The sequence below is a fragment of the Dermacentor albipictus genome, chromosome 10 (assembly GCF_038994185.2).
Source record: "Dermacentor albipictus isolate Rhodes 1998 colony chromosome 10, USDA_Dalb.pri_finalv2, whole genome shotgun sequence".
In the NCBI taxonomy this organism is placed as follows: Eukaryota; Metazoa; Arthropoda; class Arachnida; order Ixodida; family Ixodidae; genus Dermacentor; species Dermacentor albipictus.
This window is the reverse complement of record NC_091830.1, coordinates 49711989-49720190: the sequence shown is the minus strand read 5'-3', so window position 1 is coordinate 49720190 and position 8202 is coordinate 49711989. Positions and strand designations below refer to the sequence as shown.

The 8202-nt window shown below is 45.4% G+C and overlaps 2 non-coding genes across 2 annotated transcripts; both read right to left on the bottom strand.

Annotated features, from left to right (window-relative positions):
* Nucleotides 1-7144: 7144 nt before the first annotated feature.
* On the bottom strand, nucleotides 7145-7216 carry TRNAP-CGG (transfer RNA proline (anticodon CGG)). Its single transcript has one exon. It is a non-coding gene; the product is annotated as a tRNA-Pro (tRNA).
* A 754-nt stretch (nucleotides 7217-7970) lies between these two features.
* TRNAP-AGG (transfer RNA proline (anticodon AGG)) lies at nucleotides 7971-8042 on the bottom strand. The gene has a single exon. It is a non-coding gene; the product is annotated as a tRNA-Pro (tRNA).
* Between the last annotated feature and the right edge of the window lie 160 nt (nucleotides 8043-8202).

The following is an 8202-nucleotide window of genomic DNA, read 5'->3' as shown; positions in this document are numbered from 1 at the left end:
GAAACTGAAGCCACATTTGTGGCTTTGGCAGCAGTCTTTTGTTAGTATAAGCATCATCACCATTGTCATTGGAAGATGGCTGCACAAGGCTACACGAGCTTTAGCTTAGGATGACAGTGCGCTACTACGAAAGCTCATTCAAATGGTAAGTTCTTTTTTTTTCTTTTTGGGTGTATGAATATAGAAAATTTCACATATGAATTCAATAGTCCTTGCTGTTCGATTCGTATTCGTTCAACAAATCAGTAGTTAGAACTGTTGAGTACTTGATCACTCAGTCTGTAAGAGACCACTGCACTTATGGAGTCTATGGGGAGGATGACAAATGCCAGTGACGACTGTTGCAAACAATTCTCCTGCAAGGGAATTGCAGTTGCTGAGCATCGGCACCATTTTCTGAGCAAGCATGCGTACTAGTAAAATTCTGCTCAGTAACTTCGAGTCATTCAGTAGGGGGTACCTTGCCATTAGAGAGTCCATAAATTTGTTTGGATTTAGAGTAAAGCTGTTAGTATAAGGTAAAGCCAGTTTTTCACTATTTTCGCATTGCTTTAAAAGCAAAGTGCAGTTCTGAAGCCATAGACTCGGCTCCTCCACCGAGTATGTACAACGTGCCTCTGGTAACAGGCTGTTCCTATCCATAGTTACTGTCATAGTGCACCAGATATCACTTTTCAGTTGTTCCTCATTTACAAGCTCCTTGGCAGGCTGCACGTCCAGTTGAGAACAGCATTAGACGTATTGAATAGTGTAAGCCCCTTTTTTACCAAATGGACTGCACACAACCTTTCTGGTATTTTACTTTGTTCTAAAATAAAAAAAAGAAATTCTATAATCAAAGGCTACGTTTCTCGAATATCTGTATCCAATTCGATTAGCAAATTTTGCTACTTGAACACCTCTAGTTGTTTTACTTGCTGATCTAGTGGCAACAGAGTCGTGTTGCATCTTTTCAGCACTCCGGAGACCTGCATGCATCGCAGGGTGAAGTGACCAAGTAGTTTCTATAGACGTGGGTCCACACCCCATTGTCTGCTATGATTGCAGAGTCATTCAAGAAATGCAGAACATCAATGTCATGGACAGTACAGACGACAATGTGTAGCGGTCCAACGTGTCGCCGGAAAGTGAGAAAGATAGACAGCAAGTGTAAATAAATTTCTGTGCTGTGAAGGCAAACTCTGCAGGCTTTATTTTTTCCTAGCCTGGTTTACTTTGGAAAAAAAAAATGCCACATGTGTACTGGGTTATCTATTTTAGTGGAAATAATTATTCAGCCTAAAGCCTTAGATGGCTCATGGGTCGAAAAATCCGATGTCCAGCGTTGTGCCCCCAAAATTCAAGGGAACCAAAGTGCCTATGTCTTCAAGTTGGATTCCATTCGACATTGTGAAGTTCGAGAGTTGAACCCTCGACCTTTGGTGTTAAGGTGAAGTTGATTACGATATCGTTAAGGCACTTGAACTCACAACCTTTGGCAGGAGTTGTACCCTTGACCTTTGTATTTAGGGCTAAGTTAATTAAGGCACTCGATCCCACAACCTTTGGTGGGAGAAAAGAAGTAATAGGAAATAATGTATTCGTATGAAAATGTCAAGTTAGTGACGGTCCCGTGAGTGTACAGGCTTTCACCTTAATCCTCTTTAACATATGCTAAAGTGACTGTCAACTTTTTTAACGATCTCCTGTGGTAGTAGTGCAATTGTGTCACGTCAACTAGATTACTTGAATGGGCAGATGCTACTAGCAAGAGAAATTCCAGAGTGATGTTAGCTAATAAAGTTTCACAACTTTATAATGATCTTTTACATTGCGTGTCCCAATTGCACAATTGAAGCCTCCCTGCAATGAGTCTGTATAGCGGATACCCTGTGCTTACCACTAGTTTCGAGAAATATGGCTTCAATATCTGTGGCAAAATCCAGTGATCTATGAGTTGACCTTTAACAGCACTCCATTTCCCACATTGCTGAAGGCGGCTGATCAGGGCTATGCATAATTTTGAAGTGTCCTGACCAGAAGGAACCAGGTATAGTTTATTCTATTTTGGGATGATCCGTAAGACTCTCAGTAGCCATGGTGAATGATACAAATTTCTGAGGTGGGAACCATACAGCGACAAATAAAACACTGCCAAATGCAACGATCTAGTGCACGACAGACGCTAAATGCCCTTAGCATATTGCAGCATGCTATGAACACTTGCATGTAGGTGATGAAATGAGCATGGTATTTACACATTCAAGGGACTCTTTAACCACATTGTAGAAATAAAGGTCAGATAGCCTAAAGGACTATCTCAGAGAAATGTAATAATCATGAATAACTATGACTGTCTTGGCTATACTCTGGTGTCGTAATTGCGTCTTGTTACAGATCATACGAATCTGAGATGATACAAGTGTTTTACTAGGTCTCCAGAAAATTGCAGGATCAGGATTCTACTGCAGCTTCAGCAACATGCACAGCATTTCTTCACCTGCGCATTTTGATTTCTTACTGGTCTTGTTTGTGTGTGCTGTCTGGAGAGAGAGAAATGTTTAGTTAAGAATTGGCAGAGAAGTCAGCCTGAGGTACTATCAACTCACGGAATGGAACACATCAATTTAAGCCTAACTAATTAATTAATGCACATACATTTGTATCCACCTTCTCCAGTTCGTATGACATTGGCATAATTTTGGCTCACACTCCTAGATCACATCCGACGTGACCTTTAGTGACCAGATTCATAGTGGCATGACGTGGCACTCTCGAATAAACGCACACATGGAGTGTTCTACATTAACAATTTTGTCATGTTTCATTCTATGAGTATAGTACATTCCTCTCGCCATTACATTCAACGTGCATAACACATGCACACAGTACAGCTTGCGGTCCGGTGTCTCGCACGTGTCGCATTAAGCGCATATGATATTCCCCAGGCCTCTGGAGCGGCTGCAATGGATGCCCCATGGGTTGAAAGGATTCTGTCTTGACAAAAGTGACTGAGAGTTTGAACGACTACACAGTTACTGCTTTGCCACCTTCACGACTGTGGCGCTCTTTGAAAGGTGAACCCAGCAACAACCCTGCAAGAGTGGGTTGGTGCGTTTGTTCGTCGAAACAGGACTGCCCACACTCAACCCTTTCTGCATATATGGCAGCTAGTAAGGAGTGAAGACAAATTGCTGGGCACACATTCTACATTGAATAAATGCATTGTACATGCATTATGCACCCTGGGAATGTCAGCACTTGATGGCCAATACGGACAAGGGGAGACAACACAGACTCTGAAATTGGGGAAGTTCATCCTGCAAGTCGTCATGGCATCGAAGGCCTTCACAGGCCACTTGACAAGTGAAAGTGGTGATTTTACTTGGAACACAGATGTTTCAATCCTTCAGTGGCGGATTGGGGAGGCGCTCATATACTCAGGGGAAGGGAGAGGATTTCGGGCACTGTGGCTGGGATGACAGAGGAGCTGTGGCATTTCATCCTTCTTTGCATAGCCAGAAATTGATTTCGTTGGGAGGGCGGGCTCCCTCGACAACTACCACTCTGCCCCCTCTCTCTGTCTCTCTCTCTCTCTATACACACACACACATATATGGGGGGAGGGGGGTTGTACACCACGCAAAGACAAACTCCCTGTACATCCACATTTTGCAGCTACTTTGCATCAAATTATGCTATCTTTAAAAATGCTGATATTTAAAAAATATTAACTTTCGTTTATGAATTGATGCATTTATATAATGCATGTTGATGACCTAGCTGGTACATGACTTGCAAGAACGAACTGTGCTATAACAAAGCAGCGCACTATCATGTGTCTTCTCGTTTGCAGGCTAGACTTGTTGCAGCCTAGGTAACAGTGGAGATCACCGCTCCCTTCCAGCCAGACCTTCTAGTGAGTGGTACGGACACGGCCACGTACGGAAGAGGGCGGGCACTATTTTGCAAGTTTCCTATCACTCAATCGTGCTTTCAGCAATGTGGGCATTCTAGATTTAAAAATAAAGCAGCGAAGCGTTGCGCTAGAACTTCAATAGTATATGATGCAAGTTTCACTCACTTCGGATGACCTGCTGTCTGACTTGTATGAAGAGATGTTTGGAAGTAAGTTGCCATCATGGGTATTGTGGTCATCACACGAAGCATATTGTTAGTTGATCACACTCGGGAACTGATGAGGCACACAGTCCGAAGCAGTGCTGGTTCCTGTTTAGAAGCCTTTGTGAAAATTAAGGCATCCATGGTTCGCAGTAAAATGAAGGCCAGTAGCTCCGAGAGATCTGAAAGCGCCGTGTCCCCTGACACCCATCTATTCTGAAAATTGCTGAGACGTTTAGTTGGGATGGGTTCTTCGCTGCAAGCAGCACGTGTTGCCACGTGGTAGGTGAGCCTCAGATAGGCAACTGGCCACAGCCGTCTGGTGTTGAGCGATTGGATAGTGACGAGGCGGTCTCCCCATGTCCATAATAATCTGCCAATTTCGTTCTTGACACCTTTTGTGCCCGTCCCCCCTTCCCCGTATCCATCACTCCACTCCTCTTCTTAACATTCTTTTCCGTTAGCCACTGTCACACTCTTCAACATTCACTGGTTTCTTGAACGGTGTGACTGTCGCTAACATTCCTATATTTCTGTTTCTGCATGAACTTTGAGGCCATTCCCCTACCTGTGCCGCCATCTGTTTGTTGTGGTGGATTCTTAGCTTCCCTGACCCAGCACCCCCCGTCCTTGATACATTTTGCCATGCAAAAATCAGCTTTCTTTTAAAGCAAAGTTTTTTCCTCTTGAAAGTTGGCCCGCATTGGAGTGGTTCAGAGCATGTATGTACGTTGAAGGAGCATGGCAGAGGGGAAAGAAGACACAAGAAACTCATTGGGACTTTTGCGCCACGTCAAATATGCACAATGCCCTCTGGAGCTCCCTGAGCGTCGATCACCACATTATAGCCTCTTAACAGCTGTAGTTGTCCGTAATCCCCACAAAACCACTGCAGAAATTGCAGCATCGCTTAGCTAGATACAGTGGTAGAAATTTAGGAAGGGGGAGAGGAGGCAGAGAATGAGTAGAACTGAAGCAGTTGCAAAACAAGTGATTAAGAGCCTTGCCACTCTTCACTCGGAGTTCCCATACAAGGGGGGAAGGGGCAGATAGGGAAAAGGTGTCTTGAGAAGGCAAGGAAATGCTACTATACTACATACACGACAGCGGTTGTTGGCGTAGCATAAACTTGCGTTCTAGATGAAGTGACATGGCAACCCCCTTCTCCACCTTCGGACTTTCCTTTTCACCATGTTGCTGTTTCGGAACCCACTTCCTGAAGCGTTCTGTTCCATGAGAAAGGGGGCCGGGGGGTCAGATAAGATGGGGTTCGACCCCTCCCCCCCCCCCCCGCCAACTGCAAGGTACTCGATCCTGCAAGACTTGTAGTAGGGCAAATATATTAGGGGCCAGGATGGATGGACGTATCAGCCACATATATACACTGCACAAGAAGGAAATGACTGCTGTGGGGCATATTGACATGTAGATCAAGAAGAGTGTTAATCCCAAGACTTATCTCTGAGGCACTCTTAATAACAGCTGTAGGTTGTTGTAGAGTAAACACCACAGTATGCAACACACTGGCAGTACCCGGTCAGAAAGTTGGCCAGCCACTTGAATGAATGAATAGAATTTATTGATAGGAAAGACAGAGAGGTCGACCTGAGCTAGTGCGCTCTAGTCTGCTACTCTGTACTGGGGAAGAGGGAAGGGGAGTGAAAGTATTGGGATGGATGATGATGATAAGAGAAGTGGTGAGTGCTTATGTACATGAGACAGTTGCCTCGCTAGAGCCGCTCGTCGAGCTTGGTGTCCTTCAGGAACTTCAACAATACTTTTGTGGCACGCATTGAAATTGCAGTGTCAGGCCATGGGCCGAGAATAGCTTCCTCCGACAGTAGTTGTCTGCCAATGCTGGCGAGGAAGCTGTCTAACGTCCTTCGCTCCAGCATATATGCTGGGCAGTCGCACAGTACGTGTTGCAGTGTTTCGGGCATCTGGCAGTGTACACAATCAGGGCTGTTCGATTGGCCGATGAGGTGCGCGTAGCGACGGGTGAAAGCAACGCCGAGCCGAATCCTGTGTAGCAATGATGTTTTGCTCCGTGTAAGCTTCGGGGGCAAACAGAATTTACCGTCTGGGTCAATCACACGTAGACGCCTGTGAATGTTATCAGAGTGGGTTCTGTAAGCCTTTGTAAGGTCCTGCATGAGTGCCTTGATCATGGAGTTGGTGTCAGGTCGCGAGTAGGCAATCCGTACTTCATCACAGGAAGGGGAGGCCGATCTTGCCTCACTGTCAGCGAGTTCATTACCAAAAACATCACAATGGCTAGGCACCCATTGAAAGGTGATCACGTGACCACTTAACTCGGCACTGTGATAAAGTTCGATGATTTCCAGCACGAGCAGATAGTATGGTCCTTTGTTTAAAAAATATTTTAGCGCCTGTAGCGCTGATTTGGCATCGCACAATATTGTCCATTGATGGGGTGTCTGCGTTCTCATAAAACGGACAGCCTCCCGTATTCCCGCAAGTTCCGCTGCCGTAGATGTCGATTTGTGGTCTAATCGAAATCATTGAGTAATTCCAAGTTGTGGGATGACAAATGCGGCCGTTGTGGCAGATGGCGTGACCGAACCATCGGTATATACTTCTACAGTCCCACTATATAAAGTAAATATATGGGACAGGGTGAGCTGCTTCAAGCCAATGGAGGAAACGTGAGATTTCTTCCTAATTCCGGGTATCTGAAGTCTCACTAGTGGTCTTGGCACTTGAGCAGGCACTTGAGTGCCTTGAGCAGGCACTTGAGCCAGCCACTTGAGCAGGCACACACATGCCCTAGGCGTGCACTTTGCCCAACAAGAGAACACTGTTGAGGGTGTCAAATGCATGCAAGAAGTAAAAAAAAAACAGCTGTAAACATAGATTCTCTATGGACAACAATGCTGTACTGCATGTAATATGTAACAAATTTTGAAGATTACTCTGCCCACCAAGCTTATGCTTGCATGTGCGGTGTCCAGTGGTTCGATGGCTCTCGAGAAACGCCTCTTGTGAGGGAAAAAAAAAACCCATCTCACGTGGATTCAAAACAGGGCTCGTCCGGGATTTGAACCCGGGACCTCTCGCACCCGAAGCGAGAATCATACCCCTAGACCAACGAGCCGACATGCTAACCTTGACCGAATTTTTTGACAACTCTGGCTTCGAAACTTTTGAAGTGCGCTCTTTCTGCATCCGGACAACGAAATTTCCAGTACAATGAATTCTCTTGCGACAGAGCGGAAACTACTGGATATTTCGAGCTTGCGACTGTACATGTAGGGGGCGACTATCATATCGTAAATATTCACATTTCGCATATCCGCTCTTGTTACTCTGATTGCGCACACTACAGATATATGTATATACATATATATAGAAATAAAGCTAGTGCGTGCTGTCATATCATAGCGGCTGCGCGTATGCGACAGCGGCCGCAGAAAGCGTACTCGACAAGCTCGCACCTACAAACCATAAGCTGAAAAGTACCTAGGTTAGGGAGTAAACTGCGGCCACAGCTTTCATGCAAGCGCGGGAGCACAACTGTTCGTTTTCAACAGTGCGTGGAATTATTTGCAATGTTGCGACCGTGCGCTGTTCAGTCTGCTGCCTAACGTTTCCGATATACGATGCACGTCTAACTGGTAGTACCTCCTCAGCCACACTAACTGCATCATTTAACCTAATTACTACCGACTGCAACATGAAAGTAGTAATTTATATTCACTGTGTCGCGCGCGTGGTTACGATAGCTGGGGCGTCGACAAGCGAACCCACAAGTAGTTGCAAATATCGCATTTTCATTGATTCGTGACTTCGGATGCAGCATCCATTATTAAAAGTAATAGAGTTATTATCTTAAGAAAGAAAAAAAGAACGGGCTCGTCCGGGATTTGAACCCGGGACCTCTCGCACCCTAAGCGAGAATCATACCCCTAGACCAACGAGCCAGACGTCAACCTGACTGATATGAGCCGAATATAAGCCTGTGGCAAATCCTAAACGAGGGGGGGGGGGAGGTATGAGTGCGCGAAATTTGACTGCCTGATAATTCATAAGCCCTCATTAACTCGCACAACTGCGTTTCGAACGGCTTAAACGGCATACAGC